General features: G+C 46.5%; 2 pseudogenes across 1 annotated transcript in view; one reads left to right on the plus strand and one right to left on the minus strand.

Annotated features, from left to right (window-relative positions):
- The window catches only part of LOC147119612 (uncharacterized), a 46,905-nt pseudogene extending 34,338 nt beyond the window's left edge, over positions 1-12,567 (plus strand). Inside the window, exon 2 of the transcript XR_015078047.1 lies at positions 11,270-12,567. The product of XR_015078047.1 is annotated as an uncharacterized LOC147119612 (transcript). The remainder of the gene's footprint in view (positions 1-11,269) is intronic.
- The window catches only part of LOC147119611 (uncharacterized), a 114,055-nt pseudogene that overhangs the window by 77,715 nt on the left and 15,605 nt on the right, over positions 1-20,735 (minus strand).

Genomic DNA, 20,735 nt, shown 5'->3' on the forward strand with positions numbered 1-20,735 from the left:
CCCTTATTCTGAAATTATGTCCCCTAGTTCTAGATTCCCCCATGAGGGGAAACATCCTCTCGGCATCTACAATGTCAAGCCCCTTCAGAATCTTATATGTTTCAATAAGATCCCCTATCATTCTTCTAAACTCCAATGAGCATAGGCCCAGCCTGCTCAACCTTTCTTCATAAAACAACCCTTTCCTCTCTGGAATCAACCTTGTGAACCTTCTCTGAACTGCCTCCAATGCAAGTATATCCTTCCTTAAATAAGGAGACCAAAACTGTACACAGTACTCCAGGTGTGGTCTTACCAATGCCCTGTACAGTTGAAAGAGGACTTCCCTACTAGGCCGAATGGCCTACTCCTGCTCCTATCTTCTATTCCATTCCCTTTGCAATAAAGGCCAACATTCCATTTCCCTTCCTAATTACTTGCTGTACCTGCATACTAACATTTTGTGATTCATGTATAAGGACCCCCAGATCCCTCTGTACCTCAGCATTTTGTAATCTCTCCCCATTTAAATAATAATTTGCTTTTTTATTTTTCCTACCAAAGAGGATAACCTCACATTTTCCCACATTAAACTCCATCTGCCAGATTTTTGCCCACTCACTTAGCCTATCTCTATCCCTTTGGAGATTCTTAGCCTCCACACAATTTACTTTCCCACCTATCTTTGTATCATCAGCAAATTTGGCTACATTACACTCAGTCCCTTCATCCAAGTCACTAACATAGATTGTAAATAGTTGAGGCCCCAGCACTGATCCCTGCGGCACCCCATTAGTTAATTTGCCAACCTAAAAATGACCCATATATCCCAACTCTCTGTTTTCTGTTAGTTAACCAATTCTCTATCCATGCTAATATATTACCCCCAACCCCGTGAACTCTTATCTTGTGTAGTAACTTTTTATGTGGCACCTTATTGAATGCCTTCTGGAAATCCAAATACACAACATTTACTGGTTCCCCTTCATCCAGCCTGCTCATTACACACTTAAAGAACTCCAGCAAATTTGTCAAACATGATTTCCCTTTTGTTGTGTCTGTGTGTTGATAGAGACACTGAAGACAGGAGTTGGTTTCATAGGTGTTTACTAAACAAAGTCTGGAGGGGAACTAATGGATATAACACAATATACAGGCTTATATAGCCCGAGTGGCCATTACCGGCATTACAGCACACATGGGGCTCTTAAAGGCACATACACTACAATTCCTCCCCTTTTAGCTAACCAGTACATAATATTTTAAGTAATTATTAATTACATGTTATAAGAAAAATAATATACACATTGCTGCAGTTAATCTATATATATAAATCGGTCGATCTGTCTGTCCTTCTGTCTGTCTGTCCTTCTGTCTGTCTGTCTGTCCTTCTGTCTGTCCTTCTGTCTGTCTGTCTGTCCTCACGTGTGCGTCTGTATGGTATGCGCTCGAAAGTTATAGATCGTACCTACGCGTGCGTTACGTCGAAAGAAAGCTTACCTTTCCAAAACGGTCTTAAGCGTATTTACGTTTCGGCTGGACAAAAATCGCGCCCGCGGTATCTGAAAAACCTTCAACATTCCGCTCATTAGCATCTCATTATCCGCTCATTAGTGACAGAGTGACCTCGAGGTCGACCAATCGTACGCCGGGTTGCTGGTGCATGCCGCCGGGCCCTCCTACGGTCGAGTGACGGGACGATTGACCAATCCTATGCTTTGGTGACCTGACGGTCGAACAATCGGTGCGTGTGTGGGCAGGCCTTATCGTTCTGAACCGAGGTGAGTAGCCGCCATCTTGCTTCCATTCTTTTTCCTGCTTTCTGCGTCTTTCTTTTCAAATATACATTTCCAGCAAAATAAAATTGCTTTCATTACATTGTTTAAAAAAAAACTTCATTCATTTGTAAATATTTTCTCTAACCTGAAGATTGTTTTTCCTACCTTTCCCCGTTTTTGTTAGGCCTGAAAGCCTGGGGCTTTCTTGCCCAGCCAGGCCCGAGCTAGGTAATTGTCCCACGGCTTTTGCAAAGCTCCCCCCCACCCCCCCCCGGTGTCACGTTACCCGGGGCAACGGCGTCAGCCACGAGGGTCAGGGTGCGCGCGCAGCAGGAGCAGCTGAGACGCGGCGTCTCTCTCTCTTCCCCGCTCGGCTCGGGCGGGGGGGGGCGGGGCTCTCGGGAGTGCGGATCCCGGCCGGGGCTTGGTGAGCGGGAAGGGTTACCCCGGCAACCGGGCCCGCCGGCCGTCTCACAGCCGCAATCGGCGGTCTTGAAGCCAGCTCGGGAGGGCAGGGCTCCGGAGGGCGGGGGGCCGTGCTCGGAAGATCGGGCCTCCGGAGTTCGGTGCTTGGGGGGGGGGGGTGGGTGGGTGGGTTGGGGTTGGGGGGCGGGGCCAACCTCGGGAGTTCGGGGGGGGTGAGCCTCGGGGGGGCAGGGATCAGGGGGCTTGGGAGTTCGGGGGGGTGGGGGGCGAGCCTCGGGGATCAGGGGGCTCGGGGAGTCTCCCCCTCCCCCCCCTCTCTCCCTTCCCCCTTCCCCCCTTCCCCTTCCCTTCCCCCCTCCCACTCCTCCCCTCCCCCCCCTCCCCCCGTCACCCTCCCCCCCTCACCCTCCCCCCCTCCCCTTCCCCCCTCCCCTCTTCCCCCCCAGTCGCTCTCTTTCTTCCCCCCAGTCGCTCTCTCTCTTCCCCCCAGTCGCTCTCTCTCTCTCTTCCAACAACAACATGCCCTCCAAAAGACCCTCGGCACCGCCGGGCACTTCAGCTAGTTAATTATAAGTCAGTCTCTCTGGAGGCTTCCTGACTCGGTCCGGATAATGCCTCGGTGGTGTAGTAGTTTCTGGTGGTGTAGTAGGTTCTTTTGGCAAGGCTGATTCGGCTTGAATGCCAGTGTCGGGTTCATCGGGTTCCAGTATCACCGGATCGGAGGTAGATATGGGTATCTCTACTTCATCGTTAGGCATATAGAGTTGTGGTGTAGGTTGTCCCTTTTCGGATGACTCTATGATTTGGTCAGCATGGCGCCTTATTATGCTTTCTCCGATGTCCACGGTATACATCAGCGGTCCTAGTCGTGTGCAGATAGTTCCAGGCTGCCATTTCTCGGTACGGTAGTCCCGGGCCAAAACTTGTTGACCTATCTGGAAGGTTCTAGTTGGCCTTTCATTCATGCCTTGAAATTGCCGGTTCTCCACGTCCCTTCTGATGTTGGGTTTGATCAAATCCAGCCGGCATCTTAGGCTTCTATTGAAGTACATCATGGCGGGAGTTTGGTTGGTAACCATATGTGTTGCATTCCTGTATGCGAACAAGAAGTTATCCACCTTGTGCTGAAGTTTTATGTCCTCATTACCCATGGCCTTTATGGCCTTCTTGAAGGTCTGGACAAACCTTTCAGCCAATCCATTGGTGGCGGGATGGTATGGGGCGGACGTGTAGTGCTCAACCCCATTGTTTTTTAAGAACTTCCTGATCCATTCACGTCCTAACAGCGGTGGGCCACCATCTTGTAGAATGTATAAATACAACTTTTGTATTTCCTTGCCGTTGTATACAACAGGCACCCTTATTTTTCCTCTGGGGTATACTTTCTGCCCCGTATATGTTTTCAAGATAATGGATGTGTCTTTGAAAGGTATATGCGGAAATAGCCTCTCATAATCCCGTCGATTTATTATGGTCAGAGCTGATCCTGTATCTAGCTCCATTTTAACTGGGGACCCTGCTGTCGTGAAGGTAACCCAAATGGTCTGGTAATCATCTTTGGCAAGTACATTATGTAATTTGAGACAGCTTAGTCTCTTGTTTTCGGAGTCGCTATCGCTCTTCTGGTCTTCGGAGCTACTGTCCGTCATCATTTGTACCTTTCTGTACTTTTCTTTAATGATTTTTTTTTTCCTGTCTGTGGATTTATTTTGTCCAGATCGGCATACCCGTGCAATGTGTCCAATCTTTCCGTATTGCCTGCATGCTTTGTCCTTGAACCAGCAGTCCCTCTGGTCATGGGTGGATCTGCCGCAGCGATAACATCTCTCGAAACCCTGTGTCATTTCATGGGTGCCGAAGTCCTGTGTCTTTTGTTGTATCTCTGCAGCTCCTCTTGCGGCTGCTTCATATGATACAGCCATACTGAAAGCCTTGTCCAGTGTTAAATCTTTTTCAGAAAGCAGCCTTTTCTGTGTTCCTTCACTTAGGAGACCGCAGACGAATTTGTCTCGAAGATAATCTGCTAGTCCTGCCCTGAATTGGCAGTGTTTTGATAGCTTTCTTAATTCTTGTGTTGATTTCTCTTGAAGAATTTGAATCGTTCCGCTATCAGCAGCGGTGTTGGGTTTAAGTGCTCCTGTAGGGTATCAACAATTTCTTTAAAATCCTTGTCCTTTGGTTTGGCTGGAGTGATTAAATTTCATAACAGCACGTATGTCTTTGCGCCCATTAGATTTAGCAGTACTGAAGCTTTTTTTTCATCTTCTATTCCATTTGCAGTGCAATATACCTCCACTCTTTCCACATATGTGGTCCAATCCTCTATCTCGCTATCAAAAGCATCAATATTGCCAGACTTAGGCATCTTAGAAAAGATATGGCGCTTCCCGCGCTTTTCTTTCTTTTCTGCAGAAAAGATATGGCGCTTCCCACGCTTTCCCGCCGCTGATGCCGATGACAACGCTGTTTCCCGCGGTTTCCGTTCTTTTTTAAAATTTATTTATTTACAGTTGGAGACTCGTTCCCGCCGGACTTTTTCTCTAGGCCTGAACGCCGACCTGTTTGCAGCGCCGGCCGTCTCCCGAGTGCTCCCTCCCCGTCTGTTACTGCTTGCCTCCACTTTTGCTGCTTGGCCCAGCTGTAGAACCAGCCGCTGGAGCCCCAGCCTGACGCCCAGGAAGGATTAGCGCAGTACCTGCCACCAGCTTGGCCAGCTGGTGAAACCACAGCTTTTTTCTGTTTCTTGATTCTTCTGGACGCCAGAGGAATCGATGTCCTTGAGGTGCTGCCGAATTGCAGTTAAGTCCGTTTCCACTTCATCGCCACTGTTGTGTCTGTGCGTTGATAGAGACACTGAAGGCAGGAGTTGGTTTCATAGGTGTTTACTAAACAAAGTCTGGAGGGGAACTAACGGATATAACACAATATACAGGCTTATATAGCCCGAGTGGCCATTACCGGCATTACAGCACACATGGGGCTCTTAAAGGCACATACACTACACCTTTCATAAAACCATGCTGACTCTGCTTGACTATATTATGATTTTCTAAATTTCCTATCACTTCCTTAATGATGGACTCCAGCATTTTCCCAATGACAGATGTTAGGCTAACTAGTCGATAGTTGCCTGCTTTCTGTCTCCCTCCTTTCTTAAATAGGGGCGGTATATTTGCAGTTTTCCAGTCCGCTGGGACCTCTCCAGAATCCAGGGAATTTTGGTAGATTACAACCAATGCATCCACTATCTCTGCAGCCACCTCTTTTAAGACTCTGGGATGCAGGCCATCGGGTCCAGGGGACTTGTTCACCTTTAGTCCCATTAGTTTGCCTAGTACTTTCTCTCTAGTGATAGTGATTGTTTTAAGTCCCCCACCCCCATCCCAATAGCCCCTTGATTATCCATTATTGGGGTGCTTCTACCGTGAAGACCGATACAAAATATTTGTTCAAAGTCTCTGCCAATTCCTTGTTTCCCATTATTACTTCCCCAGACTCATCCTCTAGGGGACCAATTTTTACTTTAGCTACTTTCTTCCTTTTATATACCCGTAGAAGCTCTTACTGTCTGTTTTTATATTTCTTGCTAGCTTCCTCTCATAAGCTATCTTCTCTCTCTTTATTTTTTTTAGTCGTCCTTTGCTGGTTTTTAAAAAATTCCCAATCCTCTGCCCTTTCACTATTCTTTGCAACATTGTAAGCTTTTGTTTTCAATTTGATACCATCCTTTACTTCCTTAGTTAGCCACGGATGGTTCATCCTTCTCTTAGAGTCTTTCTTTTTCACTGGAATATATCTTTGCTGAGAGTTATGAAATATCTCCTTAAATGTTTGCCACTGCTTTTCTACAGTCTTACTCTGTAATATATTTTCCCAGTCCACTCTAACCAAGTCTGCCTTCATACCTTTGTAATTACCTTTGTTTAAGTTCAGGACACTAGTTTGAGACCTAGCTTTCTCACCCTCAAACTGAATTTGAAATTCTACCATGCTATGATCACTCTTCCCAAGAGGATCCTTCACTTCGAGATCATTAATTAATCCAGCCTCATTACACATTACCAGATCTAAAATAGTCTTCTTCCTGGTTGGTTCCACAACATATTGTTCCAAGAAACCATCCCGTATACACTCTAAGAACTCTTCCTCAAGTCTACCTTTGCCAATATGCTTTGTCTAATCAAAATGAAGATTAAAATCTCCCATGATTATAGCCATACCTTTCTTACAAGCCTCTGTTATTTCTTGATTTATTCTCTGTCCTACAGTGTGGCTACTGTTTGGGGGCCTGTAGACCACTCCCACCAGTGACTTTTTACCCTTATTATTTCTTGTCTCCACCCAAACTGATTCTACGTCTTGATCTTCCAGGCCAATATCATTTCTCATTACTGCACTGATCTCATCACTTATTAACAGAGCTACACCACCTCCTTTTCCTTTCTGCCTATCCTTACGAAATGGCAAACACCCCTGAATATTCAGTTCCAATCATTGGTCACCTTGCAACCGTGTCTCTGTAATGGCTATCAGTTCACACCCATTTATTTCTTTTTGTGCTGTCAAGTCATCTATCTTGTTATGAATGCTACTTGCATTCAGATATAGAGCTTTTAATTTTGTCTTTTCACCATTTTTCCCTACTCTGACCCCTCTGTCTATAAATGGAGGAGAAATACTGACTGGTCAGGGAGCGTCTGTAAATGCAGGAGAAATGGGGAATGGTCAGGGAACGTCCGTAAATGAAGGAGACATGCTGACTGGTCAGGGAGCATCTATAAATGGAAGAGAAATGGTGACTTGTAAGGGAGCATCTGTAAATGATGGAGATATGCTGACTGGTCAGGGAGCATCTATAAATGGAGGAGAAATGGTGAGTGGTCAGGGAGTGTCTGTAAATGGAGCAGAATGGGGAATGGTCAGGGAGCATCTGTAAATGAAGGAGAAATGGTGAGTGGTCAGGGAGCATCTGTAAATGAAGGAGAAATGATGACTGGTTAGGGAGCGTCTAAATGGAGAAGAAAAGGTGAGTGGTCAGGGATCTTCTGTAAATGAAGGAGAAATGGGGAATGGTCAGGGAGCGTCTGTAAATGAAGGAGAAATGGGGAATGGTCAGGGAGCATCTGTAAATGAAGGAGAAATGGTGACTAGTCAGGGAGCGTCTGTAAATGAAGGAGAAATGGTGATGGGTCAGGGAGCATCTGTAAATGAAGGATAAATGGTGATGGGTCAGGGAGAGAGTTCACTAGCTACACATGTGGGAAGGGATTCACTCAGCAATCCCACTTGGTGAGACACCAGTGTATTAACACTGATCAGAGCCTGTTTGTTTGTTCTCACTGTGTGAAGAGGTTTACAAACTCATCCCACCTGATGAGGCACCTGTGTATTCATACTGGGGAGAGACCGTTCACCTGCTCCATGTGTGGGAAGGGATTTAACCAGTCCTCACACCTGCTGACACACCAGCGAGATCACACGAGAGAGAGGTCATTTCAATGTTCCGTGTGTGAGAAGGGATTCATCCATACATCCAACCTGCTGACACATCAGCGAGTTCACGTTTGATTGTTGGGTTGGATTCTGCTATTATTGCTGCAGCTAATTACATCCCGGATTGAATCGTGTTTATTCTGACAGTTGGGGTTTGTTTCTGCTGATGTTAATAATCCCTATAACTGGGCTGGAGTTCAATATTCTGGATATCTGTCAAATAAATCAAAGGGTGAAAGGTCAGAGTCACTCTTGTCCCTGAAAGGGGGGTAAAAATACTGCTGATTGTGTTTCCCTCCAATGGAGTTTGTTGTTACTTTTGCCAAATAATCTTTAAATGATTTCCCAAATACTGACAACTATCTCAAATGGAGCTAAAATCTGTGTAGGTTTTGGGGCAATAATGTTCAGAGACGAACATGTTTTAACATAAAATGGTTAAAATACATTGCCATTAAAAGTCTGATATAATGTGTATTATGGGAGAGAGAAGTTTAGTCTGAGTTAGAAACTCAAACAGGCGTTTCACTGCAGACAGGTCGCCATGGCAACAGTGATAAGACATTCCATTCCACAGAATGCACTGGGTGGAAACTCTAATCAGATCAGGGGAAAGAACAGAGTTTGTCTGTTAATATCAGCTTAAACCACAGTGAGTAAAAGAATACATTAGATTATAATGTGTGACGTTTATACCTATAACTGTAAAACAGTAAAATAACATAATTAACAGTAATTTAGAGATAAAGAGAAAATAACTGAAGAAAAGTAACTGCCGGGAACCAGGGAAAGTGTCCTTGTAAATCACAGATTAGAGAAGTTTCAGCTGTCTTTCCCTCGCTTCCTGCCAAAGCCCAGCAGAGAAGACAAAGAAGAGTCAGGTGCCAGAGATGGATCACTACAGGGTATAAAAGTGAGGGGATCCTGATGTAAGGGGACAGTCGGGACTGGAGACACCGGAGATCAAGCTCAGGGTGCCCGAGGATCCATCCAGTGGGCTGACCTCGTGTAAGTTACTGTGGACACGCGGAACTTGCAAGTTTACTCTGATTGATGGATCAATGTAAGGTACGGTAGAGGACGGAGAATCTGCTCATCTTATATCTCTAATAAGGTATTAAAGTTGCTGACACGAGACTCTCGAACCTGCTAATGAATAAGACAAGGCACCAGCTAGAATCTTACACCTCTTTACTGTTCTGCTCCTCTACTCCTTTTAAACTTTTACCATTTAATGGCGATTTCCTACTCTTAACTTCCTCCCAAAATGCATCACCTCATAATTCTCTGCATGAAATCTCAGCTGACATCTCCCGGCCCCATTTACTAACCTGTGTATTCACACTGAAGTCACTTACAGTCCTCTTCCCAGCTTGCCAGGGTCCCCATTTTGGTCTCATCTGGAGATTTTGATCTTGTGCCCCTCATACCCAAGCCCAGATCATTTCTCTGAGACGATTCATTAGGTTAATTCCAGAGATGAGGGGTTTGATTTATGAGGAAAGGTTGAGCAGGTTGGGCCTATACTCATTGGACTTTAGAAGAATGAGAGGTGATCTTATCGAAACATATAAGATACTGAGGGGGCTCAACAGGGTAGATGCAGAGAGGATGTTTTCCCCCCATGGGGAAATCTAGAACTCGGGGGCACAGTCTCAGAATAAAGGGTCGCCCTTTTAGAACTGAGATGAGGAGGAACTTCTTCTCTCAGAGGGTTGTAAATTTGTGGAATCCTCTGCCCCAGAGAGCTGTGGAGGCTGGGTCATTAAATACATTTAAAGTGGAAATAGACAAATTTTTGCAAGATAAGGGAGTGAAGGTTTATGGGGAGCGGGCTGGGAAGTGGCTTTGAGCCCAAGATCAGTCATGATCTTATTGAATGGTGGAGCAGGCTCGAGGGGCCAAGTGGCCTATTCCTGCTCCTATTTCTTATGTTCTTATGTTCTCTGGGCACCTTATCAAACACCTTTTGACAATCCATCTACACAACATCCACTGCATTTCCTTTCGCACTACACTGTGTTATTTCCTGAAATAATCCCTGCTGTCTGTCCTGAGTGAATCCATTTCACTGCCAAATGTTGTAATGTTTGCTCCACCCCACAGGGTTCCATCTGTTCAAAGCCACAACAGAAAGGTCCAGTTTTCCCCTGGAGTTTGAGAGAAATCAGCTTCAACAATGAGGCAGAGTTTCAGCCAATGAGGGAGATCCGGATAACAACAGAAAATGCTGGAAAAAATCATCAGGCCAGGCAACATCCGTGGAGAGAAAATAGAGTCAACGTTTCGGGTGAAATCCTTTGTCAAGACCCGATTTGACCCGAAACATTGACTCTATTATCTCTCCATGGATGTTGCCTGGCCTGCTGAGTTTTTCCAGCATTTTCTTTTGTTATTTCGGATTTCCAGCATCTGCAGTATTTTGCTATCGAGGGAGATCCAGGCTCAGCCCCGCCCACGGGATGCCGCAAGCCCTGCCCCTCACACACTCTGATTGGTTGGAGGAGCAGCCGCCCGCTTGATCCTCCAGCCCCGCCCCGCTCTTCCTATTGGTACAGAACACCCGTCAATCATCTGGGCAGCGGGAGCTGAGCATGCGCGGGAGAGGCTCATTGTTGGGCAGTGGCGGAGACTGAGTGACCCAACAGGAGAAACAACAAGTGGCCTTGACACAGCAGAGGGAGCAACTCAGAGCCGGTTAGCATCAGGGTGGGCGGTGGATGTGGAACTCGATCCCTGGCCTCCTGTGTAGGGCTTTCTTGTTGCATCAGTTTGAGCTGGAGTGGAGAAGGGGAGAAGCTGCTGGGTTTAACCCCCAGTACTTCTGAGCCCAGTGGGACCCAACAAATTCCAATGTGGGACTGTGAAGGGAGGTGGATTCCAGGGGAGATTAAGTTGCTAAACAGGCACTGTCCGCACAATGTAAAAGATGATCATTTTAGGAACAAGTATTTCTGTCGAGGCTTTCAATCCATTTTATATATACAGATTTTTTAAATTCATTCGATGTGGGTGTCACTAGCAAGGCCAGCATATATTGCCAGTCCCCAGTTGTCCGTTGAGAAGGTGATGCTGGGCCTTCTTCTTGAACCTCTGCAGTCCGTGTGGTGAAGGTATTCTCAGAATGCTGTTAGGTGAGGAGTTCCAGGATTTTCACCCAGCGACGATGTAGGAACGGCGATATATGCCTAAGTCAGGATAGTGTGTGACTTGGAGGGGGACTGGGAGGCGATGGTGTTCCCATGCACCTGCTGCCCTTGTCCTTCTAGGTGGTGGGGGTCATGTGTTTGGGAGGTTCTGTCAAAGTTCTAGTCGAGTTGCAGATGTATAAAGTCGCTCTCCTTCATCTCTCTCCTCCCATAGAGGCCAGAGTCTTGTGTAGGCTCAGACCGGGTGGCGGGTTCACTTCCCTGAAGGACATTAGTGAACGAGTTGGTGTTTTTACAACAATCCAGCAGCTTTCATGGTCACTTTTTTCTAGTGCCAGCTCCACAAATTCCCAGACTCATTTAGCTCAATTTCACAACCTGCCTTTGTGTTTTTGTGGGTTCTCTCTCACCCTCCCTTTATCCTGTTTTAAATTAACTTTGCAGGGTATTAGAAGGGGAGGATTTACAGATGGGAAGCTCAAACCAAACATCACTTCAAGATCTGACAGAGTCGCTCAATTCATCAGGACCTTTGAACATGGAAGCAGAAAGCACCATTCAGAGCGGAGAGAAACCGTACACCTGTTCTGTGTGTGGACATGGCTTCAACCGCTCCTCTGGCCTGTCGAGACACAAGTGCAGTCAGACCGGGGAGAGGCCTTTCACCTGCTCTGAGTGTGGGTAGGGATTCATGTGTCCATCCGACCTTCTGAGACACCAGCGCCTTCACACTGGGAAGAGGCCGTTCACCTGCTCCGAGTGTGGGAAGGGATTCACATGTTCATCTGGCCTTCTGAGACACCAGTGAGTTCACATTGGGGAGAGGCCATTCATCTGCACTGAGTGTGGGAAGGGATTCACGTTTTCAGCCGGCCTACTGAAACACCAGCGAGTTCACACTGGGGAGAGGCCGTTCACCTGCTTCGAGTGTGGGAAGCGATTCACATGTTCATCTGGCCTTCTGAGACACCAGCGAGTTCACGCCAGGGAGAGGCCATTTACCTGCTCTGAGTGTGGGAAGGAATTCACTCGGTCATCCAGCCTGCTGACACACCAGCTAGTTCACACCCGGGAGAGGCCGTTCACCTGCTCCATGTGTGGGAAGGGAATCACGTGTTCATCCAGCCTGCTGACACACCAACGAGTTCACACTCTGGAGATGCCGTTCACCTGCTCTGAGTGTGGGAAGGGATTCCCTCGTTCATTCAACCTGCTGCAGCACTGGCGAGTTCACACTGACAAAAGACCTTTTAAATGCCCAGACTGCAGGAAGTTCTATAAAAATTCCGGGGACCTGATGCGCCATCTACGTGTTCACACTGAAGAGAGGCCATTCAGGTGCTCGCACTGCGGGACTGGGTTCAGGCAATCATGTCACCTCACTGTACACCAGCGAGTTCACACTGGGGAGAGGCCGTTCATCTGCTCTGAGTTTGGGAAGGAATTCACTCAGTCATCCGACCTGCTGACACACCAGCGAGTTCACACTGGGGAGAGGCCGTTCACCTGCTCCATGTGTAGGAATGGATTCACTCAGTCATCCACCCTGCTGACACAGCAGCGAGTTCACAAGTGACTGCAGGGAATAGATTCTGATGTTATTGCTGTTATTAATCACATCCAGGACTGAATCATGTTCATTCTGACAGTTGGGGTTTGTTTCTGCTGATATTAATAACCCCGGTAACTGGGCTGGAGTTTAATATTCTGAATATAGATCAAATAAATCAGTTTGCTTTAAACACATTGTTGTGGATTTTTGTCATTGCCACCTGAGTTTTTAGCATCACCTGGCTGGAGCTCTGAAAGGACAATCTGGGGGAGGATCGTACGGCAGGAACAGAACTACAGCCTGGACACAGTCCTTCAGGGCCACACTGAGAGGGGCAAATGGCACTTTGGTCTTTCTCGTCTTTCTTCACTGACAGCAATGTCCCTGTGTGGGTTAATCTTGAGGCCTGTAAGGAATGTGACCCAGCCGCTCTCTCCCATGGGTCAGAGCTCCTAGGCACGGAACAGAAGGCTCCTTTACAACTGTGTTTAGAGTCAGGAAGAGCAATAGGCTATTATGTGGCACTTTATCAAATGCCTTTTGGAAATCCATGAACACCATGTCAACTGCATTGCCCTCATCAACCCTCTCTGTTAACTCATCAAAAAACTTGATCAAGTTGGTTAAACACGATTTGCCTTTAACAAATCCGTGCTGGCTTTCCTTAATTAATCCACACCTATCCAAGTGACGATTAATTTTGTCCCTGATTACTGTTTCTAAAAGCTTCCCCACTACCGAGGTTAAACTGACTGGCCAGTAGTTGCTGGGTTTATCCCTTTTTGAACAATGGTGTAACTTCTGCAATTCTCCAGTCCTCTGGCACCACCCCCGTATCCAAGGAGGGGGTGGTGCCAGAAGTATCTCTGCAATTTCCTCCCTCAATTCCCTCAGCATCCTAGGATGCATCCCATCCACTCCTGGTGATTTATCTACTTTAAGTACAGCCAGTCTTTCTAATAACTCATGTTTATCAATTTTTATCCTATCAAGTATCTCCACTACCTCCTCCTTTGCTATGTCTATGGCAGCATCTTCTTCCTTGGTGAAGACAGATGCAAAGTACTCGTTTAGTACCTCAGCCATACTCCCTGCCTCCATGCATAGGTCTCCTTTATGGTCCCTAATTGGCCCCACCCCTCCTCTTACTACCTGGTTACTACTTATGGTTAAGACTTTTGGATTACCTTTTATGTTGGCTGCCATTCTATTCTCATTTCCTCTCTTTGCCCCTCTTAGTTTCTTTTTCACTTCTCCTCTGACCTTTCTATATTTAGCCTGATTCTCAGATGTATTTGCAACCTGACATCTGTCATACGCGCTCTTTCTCTGCTTCACCATATTCTCTATCTCTTTCGTCATTCAGGGAGCCCTGACTTTAGTTGCCCTGTCTTTCCCCCTAGTGGGAATGTACCTCGACTGTACCTGAACTATTTCCTCTTTAAAGGCAGCCCATTGTTCCATTACAGTTTTGCTGCTAATCTTTGATTCCAGTTTACCCGGGCCAGATCCGTTCTCATCCCACTGAAATTGGCCTTCCCCCAGTTAAACATTTTTACAGTAGATTGCTCCCTGTCCTTTTCCATGGCTAATCTAAACCTTATGATACTGTGATCACTGTTCCCTAAATGTTCACCTACTGACACTTGCTCCACTTGACCCACCTCATTCCCCAGAACCAGATCCAGCAATGCCTCCTCCCTCGTTTGGCCAGAAACGTACTAACCAAGAATGTTCTCCTTAACACACTTCAGAAATTCTTCCCCTTCTCTGCCCTTAACACTATTATGATCCCAGTCTATATTAGGATAGTTGAAGTCCCCCATTATTACTATTCTATAGTTCTTGCACCTTTCTGTAATTTTTCTGCAAATTTGCTCCTCCATATCTTTCCCACTATTTGGTGGTCTATAGAATACACCTAGTAGTGTAATGGTACCTCTATTATTTCTTAACTCTAGCCATATAGATTCTGTCCTTGATCCCTCCAGGACATCCTCCCTCTCCAGCACTGTAACATTCTCCTTAACCAATACTGCCACAAATCTTCCCTTCCCTATCTTTCCTGAACACTTTATAACCAGGAATATTTAATACCCAATCCTGCCCTTTTTTGAGCCAGGTCTCAGTTATTGCCACAACATCATATTCCCCGGTGGCTATTTGTGCCTGCAGCTCAATGACCTTGTTTACTACGCTTCGTGCGTTCACACACATACACTGTAAACCCATCTTAGACCATCCTGTATTCTCTCTTAGTTTGACCCCAACTAATACCTTACTATTTCTTACTTTAGTGCTCTCTGCCTCTCCCAATCCTTTGAGCACTTTATTTCCCCTTTCTAATGTTACATCCTGGTGCCCATCCTGTTGTGTCCGTGTGTTAATAGAGACACTGAAGACAGGAGTTGGTTTCACAGGTGTTTACTGAACAAAGTCTGGAGGGGAACGAACTGATACAACACATAATACAGGCTTATATAGCCCGAGTGGCCATTACCAGCATTACAGTACACAGGGGGCTCTTAAAGGCACATACACTACACATCCCCCTGCCAACTTAGTTAAACCCTCCCCAACAGCACTAGCAAACCTCCCCGTGAGGATATTGGTACCGGCTCTGTTGAGGTGCAACCCGTCCGGCCTGTACAGGTTCCACCTCCCCCAGAGCCGGCCCCAATTCCCCAGGAATCTGAAGCCCTCCCTCCTGCACCATCTCTCCAGCCACACATTAATCTGCTCTATCCTCCTATTTCTATACGCACTCGCACGTGGCACCGGGAGTAATCTAGAGATTACTACCTTTGAGGTCCTGCTTTTTAATCTCTTTCCTCACTCCCAAAAATCTGTCTGCAGGACCTCATTCCTCTTTCTACCTACGTTGTTAGTATGATATGGACCACGACCTCTGGCTGTTCACACTCCCCCCCTCAGAGTGTCCTGCAGCCGCTCAGTGACATCCTTAACCCTGGCACCAGGGACGCAACATACCATCCTGGAGTCAGGTCTGCAGCTGCAGAAACGCCTGTCTGCTCCCCTAACTATTGAATCCCCTACCAGTATTGCCTTCCCTGTCTTCCTCCTCCACCCCTGTGCAGCTGAGCCACCCATGGTGCCATGGACTTGGCCCTGGCTGTACAGAGGAACCATCACCCTCCCACAGTGCTGTTAGGGAGGGAGTTCCAGGATTTTGACCCAGCGACGATGAAGGATCGGCGATATACTTCTAAGTCAGGATGGTGTGTGACTTGGAGGGGAACTTGGAGGTGGTGGTGATCTCAAGCATCTGCTGCCCTTGTCCTTCTAGGTAGAAGAGGTCGCGGGTTTGGGAGGTGCTGCCGAAGAAGTCTTGGCGAGTTGCTGCAGTGCATCTTGTAGATGGTACACACTGCAGCCATGGTACGCCGGTGGTGGAGGGAGTGAATGTTTAAGGTGGCGGATGGGGTGCCAATCAAGCGGGCTGCTTTGTCCTGGATGGTGTCGAGCTTCTTGAGTGTTGTTGGAGCTGCACTCATCCAGGCAAGTGGAGAGTATTCCATCACACTCCTGACTTGTGCCTTTTAGATGGTGGAAAGGCACAGGATGTGCATCCGCTGGACCGAGTTGCCCTGCTGTGCCTTTAATTATTCGACTATTAACTAATTTCTTTTTAAGTAACTTAATAGAAATAAACTCGAGACTTAAAAACAATCCCTCCCCAATCTGCTCCTTCCCTTGTGCTGAGGTCACTTACCCCCCTCTCTGACACTGGCGCTCCCTCCGGGCTCTTGGGCCTGTCTTTATCTGCGGCCGCTCCTCTCGCTGTCCTACAGCTCCGCTCTCGTGTCCATTAACTTGGGTTCTGTGGCTCCACTCCTCCTTTTCAGTCAGACGTCTCCACCGCCTTCTTCCTCTCCACCAATTCCTGCGCCCACTCTGCTTGTGAATCACTGTGTTTGCGAATCTCCCGGCTCTGTCTCCAAGCTCTGTGCTCAAGCTCAGTATTTGAAACAATGATCTCGATGGAGGAAATAGTGCACGGTGTGTTAGTTCCAGGAGATTAAATCAAGGACACCATCACAATCAGCAAAGACAATGACAAAGATCTGAACATTCCAAAGGCTGTCACATGCAGGACCTGTGGAGGAGTTGGACTAACCACATCCAAGAAGTGTTAAACCATGCACACAATAACTGATTTCAAATCTGAAGCAAGAGAGTTCCTTCAAGCATTGGTTGAAAGGAATTTCAGATGAGTATAAAGTGAGACGCTGTAGTTCAGTCTATGACACCCACAAGCCATGTAGTCAAATGGAACCAGCTTGGGGTTAGATGTGGTAGAAGGTGAACTAGGTGAGAAGTGATATAATCAAGAGTAAGAAAAGCCCAAAAATGGAGCAGTCGGTAACAGAACATCAATAAGTCTCCTCTGATCATGGAGAAATCAAATATTCAATACACTGTGTTTGAAACAAAGCTGCTTTATTCGATATTTATGCAGAATATTAATCTCCAGCCCAGGTATAGGGGTTATTAAGATCAGCAAAAACACATTCTGACTGTGTGCTAAAGGTGGAAGTACAGGTAGACTATCCTTTATCCGAAAACCTCGGGACCAGCTGTGTTTCGGTTTTCGGAAAATTTCGGATTTCGGAAGGTATTTTATAAGACTGGGAAATTTGTCGGGGGTGGGTCGGCGGGGGGGGTCGTCGGGGGTCCGGGGGGGGGGTCGGCGGGAGTCGGGGTCGGCGGGGGGGTCGGCGGAAGTCGGGGTCGGCGGGGGTCCGCGGGAGTCGGTGGGGGGGTCGGGGTCGGCGGGGGGGGTCCGCGGGGGGTCGTCGGCGGGGGTTGGGGTCGTGCACCACTCTGGTCATGTCGTGCGCACGACTTACGCTGAACAAAAAAACCTTCGGTTTTTAGAGGGTTTCGGTTTTCGGAAGTTCGGATAAAAGGTAGTCTACCTGTAGTACCATATTATATAGGAGCAGACTAAGAAAGACTACAAAAAATTTAAAAATGGGTTCAGAATGCATGTACGTAAACGCACAAAGTGTGGTGAATAAGGTTGGTGAGATACAAGCACAATTAGCGGTGCGGCAATATGATGTTGTGGCAATAACGGAAACGTGGCTTAAAAACGGTGAGGACTGGGCACTTAATATTCAAGGGTACAAGGTGTTCAGAAAACATAGGGAAGGAAAAAAGGGAGGTGTTGGAAAGGGAGGATGTTCTTGAGGGGACAAGGACAGAATCCATTTGGTTAGAGTTGAGGAGCAAAAAGGGTATGATCACACTATTGGGGGTATTCTACAGGCCTCCAAATAGTGAGAGGGAGGTAGCAGAGCAAATCTGCAGGGAAATCACAGAGATATGCAAGAGCTAAAGAGTGGTGATATTGGGGGACTTTAATTACCCAAATATCGATTGGGATAATGCTAGGGTAAAAGGAAATGAGGGGGAGGAATTTCTGAAATGTGTTCAGGAGAATTTCGTTGACCAGTATGTTCTTGGCCCAGCTGGATCTGGGGAATGAGGTGGGTCAGGTCGACCAAGTGTCTGTGGGAGAACACTTGGGTATGAGTGATCATCGTATCATAAGATTTAGATTAGCAATGGAAAGGAGCAAGGAACAACCCAGAGTGGAACTTCTAAAATACATACTTTGGTTCTGTCTTCACAAAGAAGGACTCAAATAACCTCCCAGAGATGTCGGGGTGTTAACCCCTCGCTTCTGTGAGGAGGATCTACCCCTAACTTGGGGTCAGGGTTCGCTGCTTTAGGAGACTAAACACGCCGGTCAGTCTATCACTTTCTCAGTAATACACAAAGTCAGAAACTGTAAAATAAGTAAAGTTTTATTAAGGTACCTGGACTTCACTCTGAGAAACCCAATTGTGTTTGCACACAAGTATGCCTCCCAAAGAGTGAGCCCCAAGACTCATGGGGCTACAATATTTATACATTTTCATAAATTGCAAGTCATGGAAAACAGAAAACTAGGTGATCACGCGCTCCACGAGTCACTTGTTTTTTTACAGAGTTTTGCTTAAGTTTCACATTTAACTTTCAACAGATAATGACCATGAGACTGTCTCCACCAGTTATCTAAACATTCTGTTCTTGTCCTTTCTTATCTATTTGTACTGCATTCCCACAGCCCTGCATCAGTTTTTACATTTAAACTATTCACTGCATGTCAAGTAGTCCATCATGCCTTGCGAATCGTTGGTACAGCAGTATTGGATTAACACCTAGCTTAACAGGGGAACATAGGGTCTAATGAGAGGGAGGAACTGAAATAAATCAGTATTTGTAGGGAAATGGTGTTAGGGAAATTGACGGGATTGAAGGCCGATAAATCCCCAGGGCCTGATAATCTACATCCTAGGGTACTTCAGGAAGTGGCACTAGAAATAGTAGATGCATTGCTGGTCATCTTCCAAAATTCTATAGACTCTGGAACAGTACCCATGGATTGGAGTGTAGCTAATGTTACCCCACTATTCAAAAAAGGTGGTAGAGAGAAAACGGGGAATTATAGACCGGCAAGCCTGACAGTGGGGAAAATGCTAGAGTCCATTATAAAAGATGTAATAGCAAAGCACTTGGAAAACAGTGACAGGATCGGACCAAGTCAACATGGATTTACAAAAGGTAAATCGTGCTTGACTAATCTACTGGAATTTTTTGAGGATGTAACTGGTAAAATAGATAAGGGAGAACCAGTGGATGTGGTGAATTTGGATTTCAGAAGGCTTTCGATAAGGTCCCGCATAAGAGATTAGCGTGTAAAGTTAAGACACATAGGATTGGGGGCAAGGCACTGACTTGGATAGAGAACTGGTTGGCAGACAGGAAGCAAAGAGTTGGAATAAACGGGTCTTTTTCCGAGTGGCAGGCAGTGACTAGTGGGGTACCACAGGGATCGGTCCTAGGACCCCAGCTATTCACAATATATATTAATGATCTAGACGAGGGAACTAGATGTAATATCTCCAAGTTTGCAGCCGACACAAAGCTGGGTGGGCGTGTGTGCTGTGAGGAGGATGCCGAGAAACTCCAGTATGATTTGGACAGGTTGGGTGATTGGGCAGTGCAGTATAATGTGGATAAATGCAAGGTTATCCACTTTGGTGGCAAAAACAGGAAGGCAGATTATGATCTGAATGGCAATAGATTGGGAGAAGGGGAAGTGCAACGAGACCTGGGTGTCCTTGTGCACCAGTCGCTGAAGGCAAGCATGCAGGTGCAGCAGGCGGTTAAGAAGGCAAATGGTATGTTGACCTTCGTAGCGAGAGGGTTCGAGTACAGGAACAAGGATGTCTTGCTGCAGTTGTACAGGGCCTTGGTGAGACCACATCTTGAGTATTGTGTGCAGTTTTGGTCGCCTTATCTGAACAGCGAAGATTCACCAGACTGATACCTGGGATGGCAGGAATGACGTATGAGGAGAGATTGGGTCGATTGGGCTTATACCCGCTGGAGTTTAGAAGAATGAGAGGGGATCTCATTGAAACTTATAAAATTCTAACAGGACTGGACAGACTCGATGCAGGAAGGATGTTCCCGATGACCACCAGGGGTCACAGTCTAAGGATAAGGGGTAAGCCATTTAGGACAGAGGTGAGGAGGAACTTCTTCACCCAGAGAGTGGTGAACCTGTGGAATTCTCTACCACAGAAGGCAGTTGAGGCCAATTCATTAAATATATTCAAGAAGGAGTTCGATATATTTCTTAGGGCTAAAGGGATCAAGGGATATGGGGAGAAGGCAGGGACAGGGTACTGAACTTGGATGATCAGCCATGATCTCACTGAATGGCGGAGCAGGCTCGAGGGGCTGAATGGCCTACTCCTGCTCCTATCTTCTATGTTTCTAAACTGGAATAGGGCTAACTTCAATGGGATGCGAAAAGATCTAGCCAGGGTAAAGTGGAACCAAAGACTGACAGTAAAAACTGTAATGGAACAATGGGTGATCTTTAAGGAGGAGATGTTCCAAGTACAATTTCAAAATGCACATCATTATAAAATACATTTCCTGATTCAATTACTTCCAGTCCATATGATCAGTTTTAATTTCACAAACTATGTGATTTTACAAAGAAGACAAATGTAACAATTGCATTTGGATGCGAGTCATTTATCCTCCCCTTCGACAATGTGTCTTGGAAAATAGGATTACACAGGATATACGGCACAGAAACACACCATTCGGCACAACCAGTCCATGCTGGCGTTTATGCTCCACTCGAGCCTCCTCCCGTCTTTCCCCATCTAACTCTATCAGTATAACCCTCTATTCCCTTCTCCCTCATAGGCTTGTCTCGCCTCCCCTTAAATGTATCTATACTATTTGCTTCAACCACTCCCTGTGGTA

Source organism: Somniosus microcephalus, chromosome 4 (genome assembly GCF_052327205.1).
Source record: "Somniosus microcephalus isolate GS21.2 chromosome 4, FLI_Smic_1.0, whole genome shotgun sequence".
Taxonomy (NCBI): domain Eukaryota; kingdom Metazoa; phylum Chordata; class Chondrichthyes; order Squaliformes; family Somniosidae; genus Somniosus; species Somniosus microcephalus.